This window comes from Ailuropoda melanoleuca, chromosome 6, assembly GCF_002007445.2.
Source record: "Ailuropoda melanoleuca isolate Jingjing chromosome 6, ASM200744v2, whole genome shotgun sequence".
Lineage (NCBI taxonomy): Eukaryota > Metazoa > Chordata > Mammalia > Carnivora > Ursidae > Ailuropoda > Ailuropoda melanoleuca.
The window spans coordinates 77,751,859-77,779,650 of record NC_048223.1 but is presented as its reverse complement, the minus strand read 5'-3'; the positions used below and the strand labels follow the sequence as shown (position 1 = coordinate 77,779,650).

Here is a 27,792-nt window from a genome sequence, read left to right as displayed (position 1 = left end):
AATAGTAGAGAGAGTTTGGTAAGATGTTCAGTTACTGAAACATGTATTTTAAAACTTTCTCATATATTATTAATAACCTATTATAAAAACAAGTAAAAATTTCCACATAAAATAGTATCAAGAAAAAACCACACTGAACTCACTGATCAATATTAGCAACACTAAAAGTGGAACAAAAAGATATGATGCGTTACAAATGAGATATAATAAAAATAATAGAGTAGCAGTTTTAAGATTTTTGCCTAAGGAAACTAAAACTGCATCTAAACACACCTCAAGCTCTAACAATAAGCAAAGATAAAATATGAAGCAACTAATGAAATACAGAGAGTAAGATTACTTTACAAAGAACCCCATTTCTCTTAAAACATTTTTTTAAGAGGGGGAAGCAGGATTACTAACGAAATGACGCAAGTATTAATGCAATGTTTGATTCTTATTTAGATCCTGATCCAAATAAACCTATCACAAATGTGTACTTTTGAAACAATTACGAAAATCTGAATCAGAACTGGATATTAAATAGCAGTAAGAAATTAATATTTTCAGGTAATAGTATGGTTTGTTTTTTTTTAAAAGCATCATTCTTGGAAAGGCAATCTGAGGATTTAAAGATGAAATGACCAGAGAACTGGGACTTACCTCATATGAGAAAAAGAAAAAAGTTGGGCCAAATGCTGATACTTCATTGAAGCAAGATAATGGGTAAATGGGGTTCACTATACTATTCTTTTTTTTTTAAAGATTTACTTATTTATTTGAGGTGGGGCAGAGGGAGAGAGAGAATCTGAAGTAGACTCCCCACTGAGCATGGAGCTCCATGTGGGGCTCAATCTCAGGACCCTGAGATCATGACTCGAGCCAAAATCCAGAGTCGGAAACTTAACTGACTGAGCCACCCAGGCTCCCCTATACTATTCTACTCCTGTATAGGTTTGAAATTTTCTGTAATAAAAAAGTAATATAACAAACACAAAGTAGGAAATTAAAATTAAAATCTTGATGTAGAAAAAAATACACTTACTCTAAAAAAATTATTATAAAAATGTTATTTTCTCTCCAGTGAACCTATAAATTCCAATGTGATATTTTGAAAACAACAGTATGATCCTTAAATTCATCTGAGGGGATAATAGGAAAGTACATTCTGAAAAGAATGAGTAATAATAATAGTGGAGGGGCATCTGGCTGGCTCAGTCAGTAAAACACATGACTCTTGTTCTTGGGGTTCTGAGTTCAAGCCCCACGTTGGGTGTAGAGTTTACTCAAAAAAAAAAAAAAATCATGTGGAGATGGCTGAGAGGGAAGGATTTACTACCAGGTATTAAAATGTATTTTTTGGCAACCGCAATTAAAACAATTTAGTACTGGCACAGAAATGAATGAGAAAAGACAGAATTCAAACACAGACCCAACAGCAATTACCTAAGGCAATACAGTATAGGGTATAGATGAATTTCATAAAGATGGCAAAAGAGCAAATTATTCAATACACTGAACTAGGGTAAGTACATAGTCATTTGGGGGGAAAAACTCCCCTCACCAGTTAACCAAAAATGTAAAAAACCAGAAATGTAGAAAATTCAGCAACTTATTTTAAAACCTTAAAACATGGACAGATTTCCTAATGAATGCCAACTAGTATTAAGGAAAATACTGGTAGTTGTGACCAGATAAAAACCTAAGATCACTACCCAGGAAAAAGTGTGCATATGTGGCAGGGAGTAGAGGGTGCACAGGAAGAGGTCAGTATCCTTAATATAGCACAGGAAGAGGTCAGCATCCTTAATATACGAAGCACTCTCAAAAATCAATAAGAAAAAGATCCAAAAATTTGTCATAAGGATGGCAGTGCTTGAGAGAGTAATGACCATAGATACAAGCAATAATACACATACTCCTTTAATTCAGGTAAAGAATATAAGCATTTAAAATCCCGAGAAAGCTATAACACAGAAAAACTGCAGCACTTTGCAAATACAAGAGCAATCTTCACTGGCTTTCCAATCTGTATTAAGGATGTGTCAATGCTATTTCCTGTTCAGAGGGAGGATGCCATATGTCTTTCAACAAGCTCCCTTTGCCTTTCTCATCATACTGCTGAGGTGCTTATGCTATTCTGACTTCTCCTGATTGAATCTAAGAGACATTAGCTTTGAGCCTGCCTACCCACTAAGTGTAAATAAGTGGTAATAACTACATCATAGTACCAAGTGTTAACTGCTGAATCACAGGACAATTTCCCAGGCATATCCATACCTCTGGTGGGCCCACACTTTAGCCTGTCTGTATCTATTCTTACAATAAAATAATAAGCAATGAATAATAATCATGTATATTTTTTGCAAAGTAGTATCATAATTACACAGTAACATCAGACAATTAAAATGTATAGAGTTCTTTTAGGAAAAAGATTTATATGCAAATAATTCAAGGAGAATCTTATCAGTAGCTCAATTATAACATCATCAGAATAAAAATGTTACTGGGCACACACCATGGAATTATATACTTGTTAATCCAATAAACTTCTATTAAGCTCTTATTATATCTAAAGTACTCTGTGAGGGAATACAAGCTCAAATAAGACCTTAAGGAGTTCACAGGCTACTGAAGAGTCAGCATGGAAACAATTAAAATCAATGAGCATTACAAGAGAGACATGCACAAAATATTCTGAGAGCACCAAGAAGTTTGAGAGTAATGAAAATGTCAAAGAGAAAATGCAAGCTGGTTGTTGAAGGTTGAAAATTTGACCAGGCTGAGAATAAGTAAAAGAAAAGTAAATTACACAGAGAGAAAAATATGTGTAAAAACACAGAGGGATACTACATTCAAAGCTTACCCAGGGAATTAGTAAAGCACAGGGTCCATAATAGGGTATTTTATGACAGACTAGTCATCCATAATACTGAAAAACAGGCTGGAACCAGAGTTACATGATAAAAATGTATTCTAGGTAGATAATTTTGGCAACAATGTTCAGAAAACTAACCAAAAAATGTTGGGAGACAATTCTCCATGGGTTGATGATGTCTCTATAGGTCTTTATCAAATTTTGTTCTTTTCTTGATCTTTTTTTTTTTTTTTTTAAATAGCGAACAGCCTTAAAAGATAAAGATAGTGACTTTATCAAGGGGTAAAAGTTGGGCAGGTTTCTAAGAAGCACCTTTAAAGATTGGGGTTTCTTAAGTTCAAGATTACTCAATTGCGATATAAACTGCGAACACAACTTCCATCTGGGTAAATCTCCACATTGCCCCTGAGTGACTAGGGAGACAAGCAGAACCAATGGGAATATGAAACTCATGCTTCCTGCTGTGCCTTGAGAAAAATTCATTTGTCTCTGACACAGTAGGCTCTTGTCTTCTGTCAACATCTATGAAACTGTGGAAGACTAATTTGTTAGTTTGCAAGTGGGGTAAAATCCAAGACATTTCACTGTTTTTGACAAAAACAAGAGGAGACCAGAGCAGGTCACAAGACCAATTACCAAGCTATGCAATATTACGAAAAGAAACAAAGATCTCAACATTAAGAATTATGAGGAAATAAGGAAACAGATGTAAGAAACATTTTTTAGAGGCAAAAAGGACAAGATTTGGGACTGATTAAATGTGGAAGGTGTGGGAGAGTGTAGGTTGAGCATGACTATAATGTCGCTCAATGGATGACTGATGGCTGGTTATGGCATTAACAGGAAAAGATAATATAAGAACACAGGAGCAAGTGCAATGTAAAAAGCCATAGAGTTTGAATATACAGAATTAAAAAGATACTAATGGAGAGATACCTACTGGATTACCGCAAATTAGGTTTGTAGTTCCAGAAAGAGGTCAGGAATAGAGAAAAATCACTGAGAATCGGCTGCTGGAAAAGGATCAGAAGACCCTTGGAAGCCCCTGAGAACTTGTCAGGGTATCCACAAAGTCAACTTTTTAAATTTTCAATTTTCACAACATTGAGGTGTTATTTGCATTTTTACTATGTTGACATTTGCCTTCATACTGCAAATTCAATATGAAACTCCTGGTACCCAAGAACAAAAAAAAGGCAGTGGAACCAAGTTGTAGTAGTAGTCACCAAATTTTAACACAACCCTGTGCTCATATTAAAAAGATACCAAATAAATTTAAGAATAGTTTGGAGAAGCCACAAAAATCATTGATTTTTATTAAACAATGACCCTTAAATACACATCTTTTTAATACTCTGTGTATGAATGAAGTACAATGGTTTCCTGAGGAAAAGCACTTGTGCAGTTGAGTTTCTACATGAACTGCTCTTTTTATTTAAAAAAAAAAAACACTTTTTATTTGAAGAAATGATTGACAGACAAATGATAGTTATTCAGACTTGGGTATTTGGCAGACATTTTCTTGAAAACGAAAAAAGGGAAGACTGTCACTTAAAAAAATAACTGTCAGGAATATTGCTAATAATAAAATTTGAGCTTTCAACTGAAAATCATAATTGTGTAAAACTCATATACACCACAGTGAGATTCCTAATACATAAAAGACCATTTTCTTGAGATTGGTAGTGATACTGACAAATGAGACATTTTACAACATTTGCAAGATCTGCATAATAAACAAAAACTTTGCAAATGACCAGCACACCACAGTGAAAGTCATGTATGGTCAGAAGAGTTAAATAGACCAAAAGATTTTTTTAACATACAGCTTTGTTGAGATACAATCCATGTACACTATAATTTATATTTAAAGTATACAATTCAATGGCAGCTAGTATATTCAGAGTTGTTCAAGCACCACTACATTAATTTTAGAATATTTTAAACACCCCCCAAAAAACCCCTTAACACATAGTCGTCACACCCAAACCCTTGTACTCAGAAGCCCTGGGCAACCACTACTGTATTTTCTGTCAGTATAAATATGCATATTCAGGACATTTCACAGAAATGGAATCATAAAATATACGGGCTTTTGTAAATGGCTTCTTTCATTTAACATAATGTTTTCAGTGTTCTTCCATATTGTGGCATGCATCAGTGCTTCATTTCTTTTCATAGCCAATATTCTATCAGATGGATACTCCACATTCTACTTATCCATTCATCAGTTGATGGGCATGGGGTGTTTTCACCTTTTTGCTATTATGACCAACACTGCTATGAACATTCGTGTACAAGATTTTATGCACTTTATGCACTGATGTGAGGTTCTATGCATTTTATGTTTTCATTTCTCTTGGGTATATTCCAGAATTGCTGGATCATACAGTAACTGTATCTTTAGCCTTTTGAAGAGTAACCAGACTATATCCCAAAGCAGATGCACTATTTTTTTGTTTTTTAAAGATTTATTAATTTAGAGAAAGCAAGTGTGTGAGTGTGGGGAGGGGCAAAGAGAGACTCTTTAAGCAGACTCCCCACTGAATGCAGAGCCCAAAGTGGGGCTCATCCCACAACTCATGAGATCATGACCCAAGGCAAAACCAAGAGTGGGACGTTTAACAACTGAGCCACCCACGTGACCCACAGCTACACTATTTTAAAATCCCACCAGCACAATTTCTCAACACCCTAACCAAAATTTTTGTATATGGTGTGAGGTAGGGGTACAACTCCATTTTTTTTGTATGCAAATACCTCATTTTCTCAGCATCATTTGTTGAAAAGGCCATCTTTTCTTTATTGGACTATCTTGATATCCTGGTCAAAAATTAATTGACCAAGGATGGATGAACTGCTGGACTCTTAAACCTAGGACAACTGAATCTGACAAAGATGCAAAAGTAATTCAACAGATAAAGAATGGCTTTTTCAACAAATGATGCTAGAATAAATGGAGAGTCATATAAAAAAAAAATCTTCAACCCATTCTTTATAATATAAACAAAAATACTTCAAAATGGATCAAAACCTAAATGTAAAATCTGAAACTATAAAAATTCCAGAAAATGGGAGAAAATCTCTGTGATCCTGAATTGACTTTGATCAATACATTTTTAAATACCAATTTAAAATATATAACTGACATTAACTAAGTGCTAGTGGTATCATAACTTTTTATCTTGGTCACTTAGTATTTCATACATAGATACATCATAATGACTATAATTTCTCCCCTGTTGTTGAACATTTAGATTATCCTCAGTTTTCTAAATTACAAATACTGGCTTCATATTTTCAGTATTACTTATGCACATAACTTTTTTTATTGGATAGATACCTAAAGTAGGAATTACTGGGTCAAAGATTATGTGCACATTAAATTTGTAAAGATACTGCCAAATTACTCTACCATAAGGTGTATCTTACGGAAGAGTATAAAAGGGTATAAAAGAGTTCTTTGCTTTTTATCTTCCCTAACACTGAATTCTAATCAGTTTATTTTTAAAAATGTGACAACAAATATGGCAACTTTTATTTTAACTTGTATTTTTTATTGTTAATTAAGGTGAGGAGCTTTTCATTTACTTATAAACAATTCATATTTCTTATATAAATTGAATTACTCATCATATCTTTTGTTTACTTTTCATTTGGGTTTTTCTTTTCTTCTTAATGATGCCAACAATCCAAGAATCTGTTTTCATATTAGGTACATACCACCTCTTTGACACATTTGGAAATATTTTCCTTGTTTCTTTTCATATTTGTTTATTATTTCACCCAAAATCTTTTTGGCCTTTTAATGTATATCTTCACAGTTTATGAGATTAGAAACAATAAAAATTGACAGAGAAAGGTAAGCCAGTGAAGGGTACAGAGAAAGGACATCAAAGAATTAATAAGCAAAGAACGAAGAGTGTCATTTTTCCTGAAAGATAAAGAAAGTTAAGTTTCAAAATTGAGAGAATAAGAAACAAATTAAACAACCTCAAGTGGGCCAATTAGGGTCCAGATTTTGAAACAGTCATTGGATTTAACAATTATATTATCAGTGACCTCTGTAAAAAAACACGTTTCCAAAGAGAGATAAGATTGGGTGTTATATGCAACTAATGAATTGTTGAAACTACAACAAAAACTAAAGATGTACTAGATGTTGGCTAATTGAACATAATAATTTTAAAAAAATTGAGATCCCAGATTGCAGATACTGAATAAACAATGAGTGGGAGGTGGACCAGTGGTGATAATAAATTTATAGTACTGGGGTGCCTGGGTGCCTCAGTCAATTAGGGGTCAGACTCTTGATTTCCACTCAGGTCATGATCTCAGAGTTCTGAGATAGAGCCCAGTGTTGAGCTCTGCACTGAGCAGGGAGTCTGCTTAGGATTCTCTCTCACACTCTCCTTTTGCCCCCCATGTCTCTAAAATAAGTAAATAAATCTTAAAAAAATTTATACTATGCTATCTATACATCTGGTAGTGAAGGGAAGGGGGATAACAGTTTGAGGTTCTAGAGAATGAAAAAGACAACAGAATAGAGTTAAAAAGACATGATTATACAAACAAGTTTGAAGACAACAGGGAGAGAAGGTAAAGAAGTTGAAACCTGATGATTTCTATTATATTTACACAGTTGGATATGAAGTTGCTTGCTGAGGGTACGGTTAAGATGATACAGGAAATAACGATTTGAACAAATACATAGAAAAATGACAACAGGAGAAGAAATGAAAAGTACTGTAGATGCAGACATGTGTCACTCCCTTATAGTGCCTAGAAAAATGTCTTGCACATAGATGGACTCATGGAATGGGTTTAAAATTTAATTTTAGATAATTAAAAAATACACATGCTTTAGGAAATTTAGTTTTCATATCAGTTTTTATATAAATTTTATGTAACCAGTATGCTAATATAATAACTACACTGTGATGTGATTTCCCAAGGAGAATAAGTAATTCTATTTATTTAATTTCTACAGAATTACATAAAGTTCAGATTAAGGGGTTGGCAATTTGATGAAATGACAGTAATTGAATTTTATATCTAAAAAAACACAGCATGAAAGATTTGCAAATGTCACTAAAAATGGAATGTTTAAAATTTTTCTAGGTATTTAATAAATAATAATATTTTAAATATATGTACAACCCAAGAAATAAGGAAAATTTAAAATATTATAACACAAAATGTAAGAATAATACAGAATCAGTCAAGTTTCTAGCTGAACTATATTAGCGGGAGTAACTATCAAATCATTTCCAAAATAAAAGGAAAAGTAAAAAGTACTAAAATTGTTAATCAATGGTAAAGCTTGTATCTAAATAGAGTTAGAATGAACACTTTACTAAACGTATTCAGCTACTAAAGGTACTCTGAAGATGATTTTTTAATTAATAAACTGACATCAAGGGGGAAATTAGGTAATGATTACATGGGAACTCTCTGTACTACCTTTGAAACTTTTCTGTAAACCTAAAATTATTCCAAATAATGAGTTTATTTTTAAAAACTAACAATGAAGCTTTTTTTTTTACCTTTTTACTTTAAAATAATTTTATACTTACAGAAAAGTTACAGAAATAATAGAATTCTCATACACCTTTTACAAAGATTACTCTAATATTAGCATGCTATATAATGAATATTATCAAAATCCTGGAATTGCTTTCACATTTTGAAGCACGTATGCTGCATATCATAAAAAATCTCTGTGCCATAAAGCAGTATTTTTATTACAAAATTTCTTTGACATGGTTTGTTCTACTCATCTCAGGTGATAAATACAAGAACACATTTCTATTTGCAAGCAGAGTAAAAGAAATTAGTGTTTTCACCTATCAATTGTATTTCTCAACTTTCTAGAATGTATTCCTATTTTGGAAATGAGTATCCTATAACTGGATGAATAATAAAGTATTTATAAAATTATATATGACATATTAATTTTCAAAAGAATTTCCAGAAAGAAATCTACAATTTTCAAAAATGTTACAGCATGAGCCAAGTGAGGGTTTGAAGACCAAAAATGTGTAAAAGGACCCACCTGTATAATATTATTATTATGATTTTCACTTAATAGTCTCAATATCCAAGGTATAAAAGAGTAGTGGATGGTAAGTTAAACTGATCTAGAATTGGTGGATAGATGAAATAAAAGGACATAAAAATTGAGAGATAAATTTAAGTGAGGTGAGATGCATTATCCAAGTGCAATGGAATGGCAGATTTGAAGGCAGTGAAACTTAGAGGTACAAGGGGTAGGAGAATTCTTTGCAATCAAAGAGTGAAATTATAGGAGAAAAGTCAGGGAAAGATTACAAAGGATGAGAAGCTTTAGTCAGACAGTAGAATATTAGAACTTTAGATTTCATACATAGAACTGTAAGGAATAATGATGTACAGCATGGCTGACATGAGAGAGTGGGGCTGAAAAAGAACCAAGTTCAACAAACTCTGAAATTAGGATGATTACTGGGTTACAACAATGAAGTCAGGGGCACCCAGGTGGTTCAGCTGGTTAAGCGTCTGCCTTCGGCTCAGGTCATGATCCCATGATCTCCCTCTCCCTCTGCTCATGCGTGCGCTCTCTTCTCTCTCTCTCCCAAATCAATCAATCAATCAATCAATCAATCTTTAAAAAAAGCAAACCAAAACAAAACAAAACAAAAAAAACATACCATGAAGTCAGGTCACCACCAGGTAGATTATTCCTTACCTTTCCAGCTTGGGAATCCTTGATAGATACCGATATAAGTCACAATTAAATTCACTTAAACATCTTTAGACTATAAGGATATAAAAATTATTAAAATGTGCATTTTATCTGGCTTCTGTTGGACCCAAATAAGTAACACAATTAAAAAAAGAAAGACTGCCAAAGAAGAAATGTTAAATTATCCTTAGAAGGAAGTATTAGAGCAGAATTGTCATTTCACAATTTTTTCCTAGTTTTTCAAATAATGCCTCCTATTATTAACTTGAACTGAATATAGTTATATTCATAAGAGTTTTATTTCTTAAAAAAATAAAATCAGTCATTTGAAATATTTTAAAATTCAAAAAATATACTCTAAATCAATGCTATAAAGAAATATTAAGCATTCAATAAACGCCTACTAACTCAGCATGGAAGGATCTGAAGTACATGTAAAAATCATGCTGAAATTTAATATAAAGTCATTGTCTGAGGAGAGCAAGAAAAAACAATGACCGAGACTATAACTGATGTGAAAATATGAGTGGAATTTTTATTAAAATAAAAAGTACTGATTATCATAAATGTCCCATTTATTAGAGAGTTAGGATTTAAATAACCACAACAAGTGATCACAGAGGCACTAAGTAACAAAAAATATAGTTAAAAAACACAGGCAACTATTACTTCAAAAATTGTAAGCCTTCATTTAGTTCACTTTTAACAGGTGTAAACACTATATATAGACCCCAGGAGTCAACTAGTATCAAAAATTACAAGTTTCTAATAGACACTCAAAAAAGTTTATTATTCAGAGAAACTACTACTTTGTGAGGTCCAAAAAAATAGAATATTTCAATTCCAAGAAAATTCATTACTCATTTCTAAGAAATAATTGGCACACAATGGAAATTCCTTGATAGCCAAGATGTGTATATAATTAAAGCATGTAATTAACTGAATGTATAAATTCTCTCTTGCAAAAAACAATCTCTTTCATACATTGATTATCAATGGATGTGTCAGCATTATGGCTAAACCTTCCAGTTTTTCCTGAATGTAAGTAAAAAATAAATACACATCCTTTCAGAATGCATATGTTAGAAATCTAAACCACTTCAGAATGTTGAGGGGAGAATTGAATTTATCTTTTGGTGTGTGAGGCAGCAACCTTTAGATTATGATTTTTCTACTATATAAACATGACTGATTTTACATTTTTTTCAAACCCCAAATTTGCAACTGTGAAGACACACATTTCATTGTGAATTTTTCATTATAATGTACTGTTTGAAAAGGAAACATTATGATTAAAAATGTACTAGGTGATCAGTAAAGTTACCCTGAAACGAACAGTTTATCATACCTCCACATAAGAATTTCAAGAATATTTTGAAATACCTCAACATTACTCCATATGATCTTTAAAACTATTAATCAAAGATTCTTAATAGTAAGTAATTCTTAAATATTTTCTACTCTAAACACGCATATCCCAAACTCATTTCTAACCATAATCTACTGGACCAATTGTTTATCAGAAGAAACTGAAGAAAAATGTTCAAAAGATGTTGTTCAGATTCTGGAATGCTAGTACAAACATTGTGGTAGGCAAATGTATTTTAACAAGTAAACAAGTTGGTCAAGCCTATGAATACTTAAGCTAGATCTGGTTTTCAAAGAAATAATGTTAATTGATATCGAATAACCTATACCACACTCATTAACTTTTTGTTTAGTGATGTTCAGGCATTTTTAGAGATTATCTTCTGATTAAAAATTGAATGGACTTCAGACAACCCATTTAGTGTAACATGGTCATAAACTCCCTTAGTTTTTCCGCTGTTGATTTGTTTTAATAGCTTTACAGAGGTTTAAATGATGGGAAATTATTTGTACAAATTTAAGATATAAAATGTAAGTTTTGACCTAGGTATATACCCAATGTACAATTAATCAATATTTTCTTTTATAGATTATTCTACTGGTTACGTATCTTAGAAATCTGTCCATGTAATTTCATTCAGTAATGTTTTATAGTTTTAAGTATACAAGTCTCATATTTTTTTTGTCAGATTTGTCCCTATATTATTGATGTTATGGTAAACATAGCTTTTTAAATTTCAAATTTTTAATTGCTAGAGAAATACACTCAATTGAAAATACGATCTTGAATCCTGTAAATATACTAAACTCAATTATTAGCTGTAGGACCTTTTTGTAGATTCTACAGGATAATGAACATAGATGATATCATCGGTGAATAATGACAGACTTACTTCTGCTTTTCTAGTCTAGATGCTTTTCTTTTTATTGCCTAATGACTGGCTAGACCTTCCACTACAATGTTAAATAGAAGTGGTGAAAGCAGACATTCTTGTCTTAGCGGGAAAGCATTCAGCCTTTCAACAACAAATACAATGTTACCATTGGTTCTTCATAGATACTATCAGTCAGGCTGGGGGTTCCCCAATATTCCCAGTCTGCAGAGTGATTTTATGAGGAATCAATGTTAGATTTTGTCAAATGCTTTTTCTGCATCTATAGACATCACTATTTAGCTTTTCTTTTATTATTTCAGGTGGGAGGATAAATCCAATATTTGTTACTCTGTCAGAAAGAGGGAGTCTCAAATTCTTTTACTTTTGGATAATGAAAAATGCACTTTGATTCACTGAATGCAGTCACTTGACTGAATGTAGTCAAGTATGCAAATATATAGCTCATAATAATTAAAGATCTGTTTCTAACTTTTCATCTATTGATAAATTAGCAAGCCCTCAGATAAAATGACTAAACTCAGTCTAAACATGATTACCAATATCCTATACAAAATATGGTATTATATTCCAAAATATGGCATAATGAGCAGTAATAACATTTCAGGCAGAAACCTGAAGCAGACCAATGAATTCTGTCAGAGCTACAAAGTAAAAATATGAAGTCCACTTAAATCAACAGCAGTTATCACGGTTATGTTAGAAGCAAGTGATGTGAGATAGTAAGAGATGAATGCTGCGTAGCCTGATTTAACGTCAGTAAATGTTCACAAAAAGCAAATCAAGAAATACTAAGTTTAAAAAGACAGACTTCAGTGAAATGATGGCAATCACCTTTCAGGACTGACTGACCTAAAATGAAGAGAATACTCATTGCTCATCACTTGATTATTTGGGCATAATTAATGTTCCAAATGGAATACACGATGTGAACCAGAAGTTGTGGTTTGATGTGGGATTGGTTAAATTAAAAAAAAAAAAAAAGACTTCAAAAAGTCATTGAGATTAGCCTCCTTGGCTCTAATTTGTGAATATGGAACCACTGCTCCTAGGGGCAATATAGGGTTAGGTTCCTGTGATGCCTTGGTTACATTCTTTGTCAACCAGTTAATATCACTACATAACTTTGTTTTTTGTGTCTTTTTGCTTAGAGGGACATTTTATTTATGTTTATATATACACATATAAAAAGCTATATATATATCTGTATCTATGTATGAGTATATATACATACATACATTAATATTTGATTTGTTAACACTGAATTCGTGATCAAAAGCACTATAACTCATGCCAGAACAAAGCACGTCTAACACAATTTTCTCTAAGGCACCTCACAGCCCTCTTNTGTAAGTTTTGCCAATTTGATGTATGTAAAATGGTATTTCATCATGGTTTGATTTTTCTTTCTTTTTTTTTTTTAAAGATTTTATTTATTTATTCGACAGAGATAGAGACAGCCAGTGAGAGAGGGAACACAAGCAGGGGGAGTGGGAGAGGAAGAAGCAGGCTCATAGCAGAGGAGCCTGATGTGGGGCTCGATCCCACAACGCCGGGACCACGCCCTGAGCCGAAGGCAGACGCTTAACCGCTGTGCCACCCAGGCGCCCCTTGGTAGCCTTTTTAAACAACAAAATCACCAAAGAAAAGCACAAAACTGAAAAAAAAAAAAAAAAGGGCACTAAATACACCATGCAAAGGATACTTGTTTATGAGTGTAATGAAACAAGAAGGCCAAGTGTTACCGGAGATGGCAAGGTACATATCACTTGACTTTTTTCTTTTTTTGCTCCTCTGTTTATATCGGTGAATGACTGCAAAGGTACCCTGAATACTGATTTTGGATTTGCAAGTAAATTTTTACTGAGCAGGTGAACTTGAAAATATAGTATCTACAAATAAGGAGGACTAACTGTATATATAATAGGACCCCCTGTGGCCTTTATCAGTGGTTTTAAATCAGTGGTTCTTAACCATTTTTGAAGTCTTGGATTTCTTTTTTGAGAATATGATAAAAGTTTAGTATCCTCCCAAAAAAATCACACATTAAAAGTTATGATTTTAATGGATTTACGGACCTCCTATACGTCCATAGACAGACCTCCATTCCAACTGATAATCCATGAGCCATGGTTTAAAAATGACAGCTTTAAAGGTTATAGGCAAATTTTTAAAGCATCCATTGATAACTATTTTAGATTTCAACTAATGCTTTAATCTTCATATTTACAAAATAGCCATCGTTATACCTATCAGCTTACATTTTCTGAATGCATAGTACAATAATGATTATAGTTTACCAACTAGATGCAATATACAGTGTCATAGAACATAAAATGTATTTGCAGTTTTCACTCTTTCCAAAAGAAATTTTCCTTGCCTTTCTTGCAGAATTACTATTTTAAAAAATCTATAGAATTTAAGCAGAAAAGCAACACATGAACTAATTTGGAGAGCTCTTCATGCATCTTAAAACACTCCAATTTGGGGACATGAACATATAAAGTGTGAAGTTTCATAGCACATTGATATTTATATCAACTTTATAATTTTATTTGGTTCTCTACATACGAAATATCTGAAAATGTTGATTGTAATCCAGTATCCCTTCACTCTCAAAGAAAAAGTTTGACTGCCAAAAACACTTTCATTTAAAATTTTTTTTTCAAAAACAATTTTATATCTGTTTTACAACTGACACATTAACTTGGTAAACGTAAAGTACTAACAAGAGCAAGTGGTATTTTTTACTTTATTTTTTATTATTTTTTTAATAATAATTTTTTATTTTGTTATGTTAGTCACCATACAGTACATCCTTAGTTTTGATGTAGTGTTCCATGATTCATTATTTGCGTATAACACACAGTGCTCCATGCAATATGTGCCCTCCTTAATACCCATCACCAGCCTATCCCAATCTCCCACCCCATCCCCTCTGAAGCCCTCAGTTTGTTTCCCAGAGTCCAGTCTCTCATGGTTCATTCCCCCTTCTGTTTACAGAGGGGCAAGTGGTATTTTTTTTAAAAGAAACAACAAACAAATATCAGCAATTACTACAGCATTAAGCAATAACAGTTAATCAACAAAGAAAATTACACCCTTTCCATAATTATATATTAGGGTATGAAGAAGGGCTAAGTGGGAATGTTCTATATTAAAAATTTCAAAAGGTACTGGATATTTAGTACAAAGACTAAAAAATAATTTACTGCATTTTAGGTACAGAGGGTTCAGACATTGAGAACACTTCTAAATGACTAAAATGAATGCTTAGCAGAAGTTGAGAAGTTGTCTCCTGATAAAGGGAGAGGAGATCGGTCAGGGGTCTGAAGCTAGGAATAAATTATTCAAGTATATTCTGAAGAAAATAAGAAAGAAAGGTGACTAAAAAGCAAACAAAAGAATTGAAAAAAGGTTGAAGGCCCAACTTCATCTGAAAAACTGAGTTATCCTGCCTCTGTACAAACAGCATGATTTTATGCAAGTTTCTATCCATCCCTTATTCTGTTATCATCTTGATTTCTTCTGGCATGATATGCAATTTGGAATAACTATGATTCAGAATATCCTAAGTAACTAGTCAATATTTACAAATTATGTATGTTGCTAAATTTTTTTCGTAATTATCCATATCAGACAGTTCTAGCTATACTTCAGGAAATGTGGCTGTATTTATGAATGGATATGTAGAGATGTAGTAAGTATCTGTTGACGTATCTGTAATAAGTGTTTGTTGATGATAGCTTATGTAAAACAAGAATACCTTCATCTTCCTCATGTAGGCAAATACAGGATAAAAAATTCCTAGCTCTGGGAATGAAAGGTTTAGTCAGTTTCTTACCTCCTACTGTGAAATATATATAATGCAAATTACATATACATTTAAGTGGATATGAAGGGTTTTTTAATATAAAATTATATTAATAAAGAACTAATCCATATGCTTTTGCATAAACTATTTTATATTCTTTATATATAGAAAAATTTGAAAAAAATGGACAATAGGTTTACATTAGACACAGATGTTAATGTTAAATCAACTGTTAAATACATCACATAGAAACCTATATTCATGCTAAATGAAGGAATTTCCCTTAAATGTTCCATAAGCTCAACTTACATTATGAGTTACTCCTTAAAACACAGGATTAATAAATAATACCCAAAGTATTACATCAACCCTGTCACTTGAAATCAGTATTTATGGATATGAGGCAATCCCATAACAAGTAATATAGATATACTCTAATTTTGTACCTGTCACAATTAGGAGATTTAGTTTTTAAACTTTTATTATAAATAAATGAGAAATTGAATCCAGTTTTTTAGTTTGCATTATAATTCTAACTACTGAGCAATATGTTAACTTCAAAAATTCTAGAATTATTTTTATTCTCTGGGCATGAAGTAGATTCTTTTAATTAAACTTATTTTTCAATGTACTATGAAATATACGTATATATTTATACAAAATTTTATCCATATAAATAGAATTTCAACCCTAGATATCCCAATCTCAGCCTACCACCTTTTTTTAGTTTAACATAGAGGTGTGGAGAGAAAAATATTCAGAATCATAGATCATAAACATGCATATGTGACAGAAAATATGTATGTTATCTGCTTATGCCAAATTCTAGTCATTAGCGCTGTATTTTCTAGTTATGTTATCCACCTATGTAAGCCTTAAGGCCAAACTGCAGTTCTGCTGCTTACTAACTGTGCAGCCCTGCACTTCCTATAAACAAGTATTAATTCAGAAACCATCAAGGGTCTGATATTTAATCCTACTTACATTAATAAATTAGCCAGTGTCTGCCTGTTTCTTTTCTTTTTTTCTCTACACACACACATACACACACACACACACACACACACACACACAGTGACATAAGGACATGAGACCTCTGGATCAGAGACAAAGACAATTTATTGCTCATGGCAAAAACAGCAGCCAGAGCAATAACTTAGTGCTATTTCCCTGAGTTCCAATCCTCACGGGGCAATGCAGTGAAAGCTGGATATTACTGGCACATGCAGCAGAGAACAGCACAGGAGAGTAATCCTAAAACTAAGAAACTTTGATCTTCTAAAGGTTTCTACTCTGCTCCAGAAAGAAAGATTACCCATTATTCTAGTAAAGAAGCAAATCTCCTACAGGAAGGGAAAGGTGAGGGTCTTTTATTTTAATTTTAATTTTGGGATGTCTCTGATGTCATGTTACTACTAGTTTGACTATCCAGGAATTTCTCCTCATACAAAACACTGGCAATGCAAATGCCTTTCCTTAGAGACTATGCAGGCAAGTGAAAAATCTATGAACCATCTCCCAACACTCAGTTTTCCATCTCTAAATGAGGATAATAACACATGCAATGAAGTATCATAAGGTTTAGATGTAAGGTGCCTAATGAAGTGACCAGCATATAGAGTAACTATTTGAGACGGAAAAACCTGAAATAGGGGATGCCTGGGTGGCTCAGTTGGTTAAGTGTCTGCCTTCAGCTCAGGTCATGACTCCAGGGTCCTGGGATCAAGCCCTGCATCGGGCTCCTTGCTCAGTGGGGAGCCTGCTTCTCCCCCTGCCTGCTGCTCCCCCTGCTTGTGCTCTCTCTCTCTGACTAATAAAGTCTTTTTTTTTTTTTTTTTAAGGAAAGACTTGAAATAGGCTTGTTAAAGATGTACTGATCAGTAGGGTTCTTGATTCACTTGATACAAAATTTAAAAAACAGGAAAACCCTAATATTTATAACAAGATACAAACCATCCTATGAAATGAGTATTTTACAAAATAACCCAATAATATCTACTATGTGAACAAGATGGAGAAGATTCTTTTATTTATACTAACCAACATCTTTCGGTGATTTTCAAGCAGTAGTATGTGATGCACTAACAGAGGATGATAATTATAATGGGTCACAACCATCATTTTTTTAATCTAATAGAACAGAATAAAAAACCAAAGCGCAAGGTACTAAGGGTAGAAATTATTTAGAGAAAAATTTCAGTTAAATAAATACACACAGGCACCCTTAGAAGTGATGTAAACTGCATTTCTTAGTGTGGACTGGCAGACATATGTATTCAGTTATATGATAAATAAACAGTTCCCAAGAATTGGGAATTTATAAATAGTACCTAATATTTACCAACAAATAACTGCTTAAGATAATAAAATTGAGGAAACCTCAGTTTTAAACATAATGAAAATAAAGAGCATGGACCAACTGTCCAATTCGAACTGAAGACAAGATATAAGGAACTGACTAAATTGCAACAGAAAAAAAAAAAATTAGATGGTCCTGAGTGAGAAGAGCTAAATATCTTAATGAAAAATTTGAATAATATTAAAAAATCTTTTAAGGACAATATGCTTTTCTGTTCAGCTTCCATAAATTCTATCTGTAAATCTTCCCCAACTCATCTGGCCCCACACGCTACATTTCTAGGAATATACTAAGCATTAAAGAAGATAGAAGCCACATTAAATAACCACTACCCCAAAGGGACTTATAATAAAACAAAATTTAGCCTAGTCTACAAACATTGTATCATTAATTCCTGATTGCATAGGACTAAGTATATACTTTACATATTATCTAAGATGTTTTTCTTCCTTTTTTTGGGTCATTTTATTATTCCTTCAAGTGACAGAGAAGTTTTTAAAAAGCTGACATATACATACTTTGTTGTTAATTCTAAAAAGTGAAATGGTGGGGATGCCTGGGTAGCACAGTCGTTAAGCGTCTGCCTTCGGCTCAGGGCATGATCCCGGCGTTATGGGATCGAGCCCCACATCAGGCTCCTCCACTGGAAGCCTGCTTCTTTCTCTGCCACTCCCCCTGCTTGTGTTCCCTATCTGGCTGGCTGTCTCTCTGTCAAATAAATAAATAAAATCTTTAAAAAATAAAATAAAAAGTGAAATGATGGAAAACCAACTAGGTGGTTTAACTTGTAGGAATAAATTGAGTCAGGAAAGCTGGGCTTGAACACTTAGCCTTACTTATCACAGCATCTAGCCACGTGAGCTTGGCCAAGTAACAAACTCTCAAAATATGCATATAAAATTAGAAAAAATTTGACCACAGTACAACCAAATCCACAAAGGGAATAAATACTTATAATGAAGTTTTGGTGATTTACCACAGTCCTCTGCTTGGACTTCATGCATTAAGTGCATATGGCTTAAATAATCATAATCACACACAGTGGAAGCAGTGAGTGAAAAGTGAGAAGCAATAAGATATCTAGCAACTCAAATTTAAGTGCTAATAGAACTTTCCCTTTGAATCTGATATGGGTTTTTTATTTAGATTAAAAAAAACAATATAATTTTTTTTAAAGATTTTATTTATTTATTTGACAGAGCGAGACAGCCAGTGAGAGAGGAACACAAGCAGGGGGAGTGGGAGAGGAAGAAGCAAGCTCATAGCTGAAGAGTCTGATGGGGCTCGATCCCATAATGCCGGGATCACGCCCTGAGCTGAAGGCAGACGCTTAACCGCTGTGCCACCCAGGTGCCCCCCCCCAAAAAAACAATATAATTAAAAATGGAGAGATGTCGTGAAATTTTGGAACCATAACGAGTCTTAGTAATCAAGACTAAAATAATCAGTGAATAGATTAAGAAGCTGAAGCACTTCCCCAAGATCACTTACCTACCTGATGGCAGAGCACAGAGAAGACCTTCTATCTCGTGAGCTCCCACCATAACCTGTCACTTGTCATGACTGCTTCTATCATCCAAGAGGTTTACAAAGTTTTTCTTAAAACTATACAAAAAGATGTCTTCCTCTGAAGAGCCACAAAACAGTTGAAGCAGACATGTTTTTACATCACCAGTATCCAGAGGTAATACTCATTCAAAACAACAGATGTTTTAATAATAATAATAATAATAATAATAATAATAATAATAATATTCAAGGACTTCAAGGATAATTATCAAAAAAAATCTTAAGGTTGAAGGATCAGTGTTGTGGGGAAATTTTTTACTGATTATAAAGTAATTGTGTAGGAGTCAAACACATGCAATTTTTCCAGCAAAAGAAATCACACAAAAACTGGAATCTTTCTGCGAGAGTCAATGAGTCTGTACATGTGATTCACTTCAGAGCAGCACAAGGTTTGCTATACTGATAAAAAGATAAAAATTACTATCTTGCCTCTGGCAGAAACTTATTCCAGATGCTCAGGGGAATGATGAGTTCACTTTTTCCTATTCCCATATGAAACTTCTTACTCAACAGCAGTAATCAGTAGAGAGACTAAGTAAAGCCAGAGATTTAGTTGCTTGTATGATAATCCATACACCAATTTGTTGAATACATATTGTAAGCACCGTTTTAGAGTGATGCTTTTTAAAAAAATGAAAACTATTTTTTTAATGCAAAAGGATTTAGCACATTTTTAAAACTTTATTTCTGTTCTATGCCTTTTTTTAATTCAGAAAAGCATTTTTTTTAATCCCTAAGGAACTTTTATATACAAAATCAAATAAACTGAACATTACAAAAACAAGATTGCTCTTTTTTTACATTATAGAATACGTTTAACTTTGCATTTGAATAATTTTAGTGTCTTCTTTCCACATATAAGAGATTTTTAAGGCAAAAAAACAAAATATAAAAAATATTGATTCAAGTCAGATTGATTAGAAACTGAAAATCAATAAAACCTTAGACTAGTTTGCATTAATTATAAGCTAATTAATCAATTATAGTAGATGAGGCCCACCCATATTATAATTACATTTTATTGTAACTGTAAATCAATATCAGTATCATTAGTGGCATACAATTCTCAATGGCAATAAACTTTCAAAACAAAAATTTATCAGAGAAAAATGTTATGACACATAAATTTAATTAAAGTGTTATATTTAATACTTGTATCTCCATGACAGAAGATAACCTTATGAAACATATAAACACTACTTAATAAGATTAAAATCTCGTATTCATGAAACTCCAAGTAACTCTTTTTGTTTTTGTGATCTGCACCATGGCATGAAAATAAGGGGAATAAAGATGAACTTTTGAATATTAGATAACAGGAATTTTTAAATGCAATGAAACTTAAGCTTATTCAAATGTTTTTCTCAAAGGCCTTAGTAAAAAATAAGCTGTGTTTAATATACAGAGCAGAAGACATTTTATGGAAGAGCAAACTGACTCCCATGCAAATAACATAAAGGGGCAAATTTCACACTGTCATATCAATAGTTATGATAACTCTATCTGAAAGACATGTATGGGGTTCCTGGGGGGCTCAGACGATTGAGCATCTGATTCTTGGTTTCTGCTTGGGTGGGGCCCCAGGGTCGTGGGATTGGGCCCTGGGTCGGGCTCTATGTTCAGTGGGGAGTCGCTTGAGATTCTCTCTCTCCCTCTCTCACTGCCCTTCCCCTGCTTGCACCCACACACTTTCACTCAAATAAATAAATCTTAAAAATAAATAAAGACATATATGTACGTCTACAGAAGACATACTTTAGGCTAAAAGTTACAAATAGATTGAAAGTAAAAGGACAGAAAATATACAGAAGTTTCTGAAAGTGGAGTGTTCCTATGAAATCTTTCAAAAGCCAAAATGGTGGGGCGCCTGGGTGGCTCAGTCATTAAGCGTCTGCCTTCGGCTCAGGGTGTGATCCTGCAGTCCTGGGATTGAGCCCCACATCAGGCTCCTCCACTGGGAGCCTGATTCTTCCTCTCCCACTCCCCCTGCCTGTGTTCCCTCTTTCACTGGCTGTCTCTCTCTCTCTGTCAAATAAATAAATAAAATCTAAAAAAAAAAAAAAAAGTCAAAATGCTAAGAAGCAAAGAGTATTCCCTACTTTTGTAAAGTTTGTGTTACACCACTTCACTTTTATGAAAGACCGCGTTAGAAACTGTTTTTGCTAACCAAAACAGCAGTTTAATTTAGGGAAAGGGAGTTTATAGATGGTACCAAGGAACGGTGACATTTGTGCTAAATATATGCTTTACATTTTTAAAATCTTTAAACATTTGAAAATATACATATAGCCAACAATTATCCACAACAGCACAAGCCTGGGCATGCTGCTCTTGCAATGCATATTTCTGCACTAAGAAAGTTCATAAATGAACAACTGTCAAAACAATTTTCAATACAATGACAGCCAAATAAATATACAAAACTCCAAGAACAGTTATTTGTATTATGTAAGCAACTACATGAGCGCCAACACATGGTGGATTTTGGATTGAGGACATCCAAACATAAAAAAACTTTGAAGAAGCCATAAGTAGAAAGCAAAAGAAAACAAACGAACAGAAACAGAAAGAGCAAGAAACAAGGGTAATGATTATAAAAATCCATTTGAATGTAGACTATGGCAAATATAAGAAATTTTGGTGATATCAAAGTAAAAATGAATTTAAATGTGAAAGAAACAAATTCAGGACATCACTGAATACATCTTGGTAGTATACTATCAAGGAGAAGAAACATAACTGTAAGTAGGAAACTAACTTTTGATGTCACAAGGTTACATATAGCACAAGAAAATGAGGACAAATGTTCACAAGGAAGGGCAGGCATAAAATTTGTCTCACTCTAAATTTCTGACATAAAGGACAAGGGTGTATGTCTGAATTAGATATTAGATGCAAAGGATGTGACAAATACGACTTACTGAATGACCAAGAGTTAATCTTAACAATCACTAAGAAATGTCTGTTAGAAAAGAAGTTTGTGGTGTTTTCTTTACAAGAATTTGAAAGGCACTGTCTAATGTTCTACATGTTGTACTATTACCAGTCCAATTATATTCTGCAAAATGACAATAATTAAATATTGATTAAACAAATTGCTACTGTATAAACATGCCAGCCATTTTAACTTTTCAAAATTACGTATTTATTTAAATTGATAATACATGGCACATTATAAAAATGATTAAAACAGTAAGAAAGCACACTGAGTGGAAAATAATTCTCCCCAAATACCAATTCCTCCTCCAATTCCTCCTACACTGGTTGCCAGTTTTTATATATTCTGACTGAATTTCCATTTCTATTCATGTTTATTTCTTCCCTCTGTTCTGATCCCCTAATCTGTCAATCTATATACCCAGATGATATATATACATTAAAACTACATATCCTAAATTTTCCAGAAGAGTCCAAACTTCTATTCACTTCATCAAAGCAAATAGTACTACCCCTCATTTTCACAAAACATCTACTGCCTACTGTTTTGAATAGTAACATTAAGAGTTCCCAAACTAGAAATCGGAGTATATGATCTGAAATCTGGTTTAGAAAATATTTTAAGAATGAAAAGTCACTAGGTGCAGAAATGAAAACTGTCACATTATTCAAACTGTCAAATAGTATGTGGGAATATAGGAAAACAAGTGAGTTTTTCTCATATAATAATATAAACAATGCAAAATGTACATACATGGTGAAACACTGAAAACATTTCCTTAGATTTTTAGCCAGTATTCTACAACTTTTCCTTCCCCTCACACTTCTCCACAAAACACTATTTTTCTGGTCAGTAGAGTTGAATCTTAAAATTATGCTAAACGAATATAAATCAGTAGGTATTTTTAAAATCAAGCTAAAGACTATTTATAGTAATAGAATACATTAATATCAGCTCAAATACTTAAAATTCTCTCATATGTAGGAGAAAAATGGCCCTTCAAAATGGAAAAGAATTTCATCAACAGGTTTTAAAATAACAATGAAATAAAGAGCAGAACAGACAAGACTACTATTGGCCTCTGGCTTCCTTAAATATAGAAGTATTATAAAGGGAAGAGTAAGCCAGCATTGATATAATAAAGAAACCTCCACTTTAATAAATCATTTTTTCAGGAAAAGGAGAAGTCTGCAAAATCTGTGAAAGTGATTTATCTTCAGGTGAATAAAATGAACAGCAATTGATCTTGTACCTAGGGAGTGATTCTTCTTCCACCAGTTACAAATATATCTCTGTTAAATATCACTAGAATGGGTTGGGTGGTCTCATGTTTTGAATAATTTATTTGTACATTTAAGATTTAGGATGTATTCTGAAGTTTTACACTGAATGCCCCTGTTTCAGCTGGGTGATTAACTTGCCTATTATTTGGTCATTTTGTACATCTGTAAAATGAATGCAGCCTGGTATAAGAACGTATGAGTGGCACTAAACATAGTTTGAAGAGGAGTATCAAAGGTAAGAACTCCATGAGAAAATGATGTTTAAACTTGAGACACATTAAATGGGTACAAATTGGTCAAATGAAGGAAAATAATTTTATAGGCAGAGAAGATTTTATGTTTATGCCAATGAGATAGGTGACCACCAGAAGTTTCACTTTATAGCACAGAATTCAGAAGAAATCATGAGGACCCTCTAGTTTTGTCTATAAAGTAGATCATTTTGCAAATAAAACTACTTTATTTACATTTGCATCCCTGGAATTTTGTGAAGAAGGTAAAAAATAGACAAAGGAGAAATAGGTTACAAAACTGATTTTCGTGTAATTAGTCCTGAAGTCTTTTAAGCCCTTGCTTTGTACTTAAAAAAAAAAAAATACACATCATGGAATTATTCTGTCATGGAGAGAGAATTAGCTTAGATATAAGATGCAAATTATGTGAATAAATGGGACTTACTCAATGACCACATACTAATTTTAGATTCACAAGAAATTGCAAAAACAGTACAAAGGGCTCCCATGTCACCTTCTGCCAGCCTGCTCTAATGATAACATATTACATGACCACGGTCCATTTTCAAATGCGGGAACCGGTCATTGGTACAGTAGTAAATTACTAAATCCATTCAGATTTCACTAGATTTTATATGCACTCTTGCTTGTGTAAGTGTATTTAGTCTATGAAATCTTATCAGCTGTACAGATTTGTGAAACAACCACCACAATCAATATATAGAACTGTTCCATCACCATCAAGAAGACCCCTTGTGCAACAACTTTATATTCACACTCTCCTTCTTTCCCCTTCATCCCTACGCTCTGGCAACCACTATTCTGTTTTCCAAAACTATATATATGTTTTAAAATTCAAGAACATTCTATTTTTGAAATCATATAGCATGCAACCTTTCAGATCATTTTTTTTTAACTCAGTGTGATGCCCCTGATATCCATGCAAATTGTTGTATTAATACATTATTCCTTTTTAAAGCTGAGTAGTATTCTATTGTATAGACAGATCAGTTTGTTTATCCATTTACCTGTTGAAGGTTATCTGGATTGTTTCTAATTTGGAGCAATTACAAATAAAGCTGCTATAAATATTTGTGTATCAAGTTTTTTGTGTGAAAATAAGTTTTCATTTCTCTATGATAAATACTCAAGAATTCTCAGTCATATGGAATGTATGTTTAATTTTATAAGAAATGCCAATCTGTTTCTCAGAGTGGCTACGTCATTTTACATTCCCACCAGTAGTGTATGAGAGAGTCAATCATACTAGATTCTCACCAGCACATGTTATTGTCAGCATTTTTAATTTTTAGCTATTTAAATATATATGCAGGGATTTTGTGTAGTTTTAATTTGTACTTTTCTGATGGCTAAAGATATTGAAAACATTTTATATGCTTATCTGCCATCTTATATATCCTCATCATTTAACATTTTAAAATATATGATCTGAAAAGGGAATACACTATAATATCTCTAAATGTGCAGTTAGGAAGCTCTTCTAGGTAATTAAATAGTATGACAACAGGAGTAAATGTACAAAAAGTTAATGAAGCTGTATGAATAAAAAGTAGAGAAAAGCATAAGTATAGAAAATTTAATCTAAATTATTTAGAAAATATCATTACAGGGATGATTTGATTAAAGTTATTTATTATAATAATCCAGGAAGGGCACTTAAAAGCCATAAGGTATGTGTCAAATGCTGTCAATGTCCCTCCAATATCTTTTGGACCTAACCATTTACCCTTGCTCTGGTTACTTCTAACAGCTGATATCTTCCTGTTTATGCCAAAGAGGCTTTCTCCTAAACTGGTGAAAGCTGCTATGATCACCTGAGCACCAGACAGGTGAACAATTCTCTGGACTGCACTCCACAGCCATTAACAGGAAATACACTCACACCTCCTGTCGGTTCATTCTGAAAGCAATTTTGACATTGATTTTTCTCAAAATTTACCCACAGGATAAAGCTCCAGCAACCTATCATGGTATCTGGCTTAATTACCTTTTATTAGTTGCACTGCCATCCCTGAATCACCTTCCTGTCACCCCTGCCGGTGTAACCTATATCTCTCATATAGACCATTTGTTCTAAAATCTGTGTCCATGGTTATGTTGCTGGAAAAACCTATAAAAATCAAACCATTCACCACAACAAAATAAGTCTCCTTTAAGAATAAATATTTAAAACAAAAAGGTAGTGACAATAAGATGTATAAACTCTCTTTAACTATTTACTTTTTCTTATTAGTCCTATTATTTCAAAATCCCCTTCAACTAAGTTAACAGCATTTTCCTCTACAGTATCTGAAAACACATTTTCTAACATGTACATTCTATCAAAATCCAACAGTGAAAATTTATAGAAGACATTTTCAACCTGTAAAATATAATAATTTCAACTTCCAGACTCATTTTTAACATGATTATAGAGACAAAAAACAAAAAAGTCCCAAACACATCAAGGGTTACTAGGAAGCTGCAGGATTCAGTACAGCATGATACTGGAGAAAGAATAAATATACAGATCGATGGAACAGAATACAGAGTACAGAAATACAACCATACAATTGATTTTCGAGAAATGCACAAAGGCAATTAAAACAATTTTTAAAAACTTCAGGAAAGGGTATGGACTAGAACTGGATAGCCATATGCCAAAGAGGGAGAAAAAGAGGAACCTTGTTCCATATCTTATCTTACACACACAAGTATTAACTCAAATGGATCAGAGATATAAATACAAAAGTTAAAATAATAAAATTTTTATTGGAAAATACAGGAGAAAATCTTTCTGACCCTGGGTTGGGCAAAGAGTTAACTATCACATAAAAGCGTAACCGATAAAAACCAAACTGATAAATTGGTAAGAACTTCTGCTCATTGAAAGACACTAATCAGAAAATGAAAAGATAAGAACAGATGGGAGAAAGCATTTGCAATGACATATCTGATGAAAGACTTGTATTCAGAATATATAAAGAACTCTCAAAATTCAGTAATAATGAAAATAAACAGCACAATGTTAACACAAAAACTTACACACAAATGTTTGTATCAGCTTTATTCACAATCGCCAAAAATGAAAACATTCCAAATATTCCTCTACTAGGGATGAACACAGAAGCTGCAGCACATCTATATAATGGAATAGTAGTCAGCTGTAAAGGAAATAAATTACTCATACACAACAAATGGATGAATCTCAGATGCACTTATGCCAACTGAAGGAAGCCAGATTCAAAAGCTATACACTGTATGATTCCATTCTTTTGTGTCAAGAACTCCAATGAGCTGGAGAGAGCTGAGCTGCCAGATTCTGTGGTAGTCAATTTAGACAAGACAAAATTTATCACTTACTATGATACAATTAAGAGGCTAAAGGAGAGGTAGTGCCAGCTCTCCACTTCCATTTTCCCTCAAGGACCAGCATACTGGTCAAGGAGTATCAGCACAGATGTGGGGGTTGTTTGTCCTAGGAGACCCCAATAAAAGGGTCTTGCAGTTTTATGACCCTGAGTCCCAGGGAAGGTAGAGAGGGAAGAACTAAGAGTGGAAAAGCCTGAGTACTAAGTTATAGCAGAGAAACGGGTCTTCAAAGTCCCCCTCACTCCCCTAGTAAGCAGCTCTTGACAGAGACATCTGAGGCAGGCCTCTCTGAAAGGCTCAGATAAAGAGGCTCCCAAATGAAGATGCATGGGTTAGGAATGCAGATGTATGTAAGAACACATCTGGCCCGGGGCGGGGTGGG

General features: G+C 33.2%; 1 protein-coding gene and 1 non-coding gene across 3 annotated transcripts in view; one reads left to right on the top strand and one right to left on the bottom strand.

Moving 5' to 3' along the window:
* ADK (adenosine kinase) overlaps positions 1-27,792 on the bottom strand; it is a 518,992-nt gene that overhangs the window by 288,937 nt on the left and 202,263 nt on the right. The gene's annotated exons all lie outside the window — the stretch shown is intronic.
* Positions 12,656-12,728, top strand: LOC117802872. The gene has a single exon (XR_004626386.1). It is a non-coding gene; the product is annotated as a small nucleolar RNA SNORD2 (small nucleolar RNA).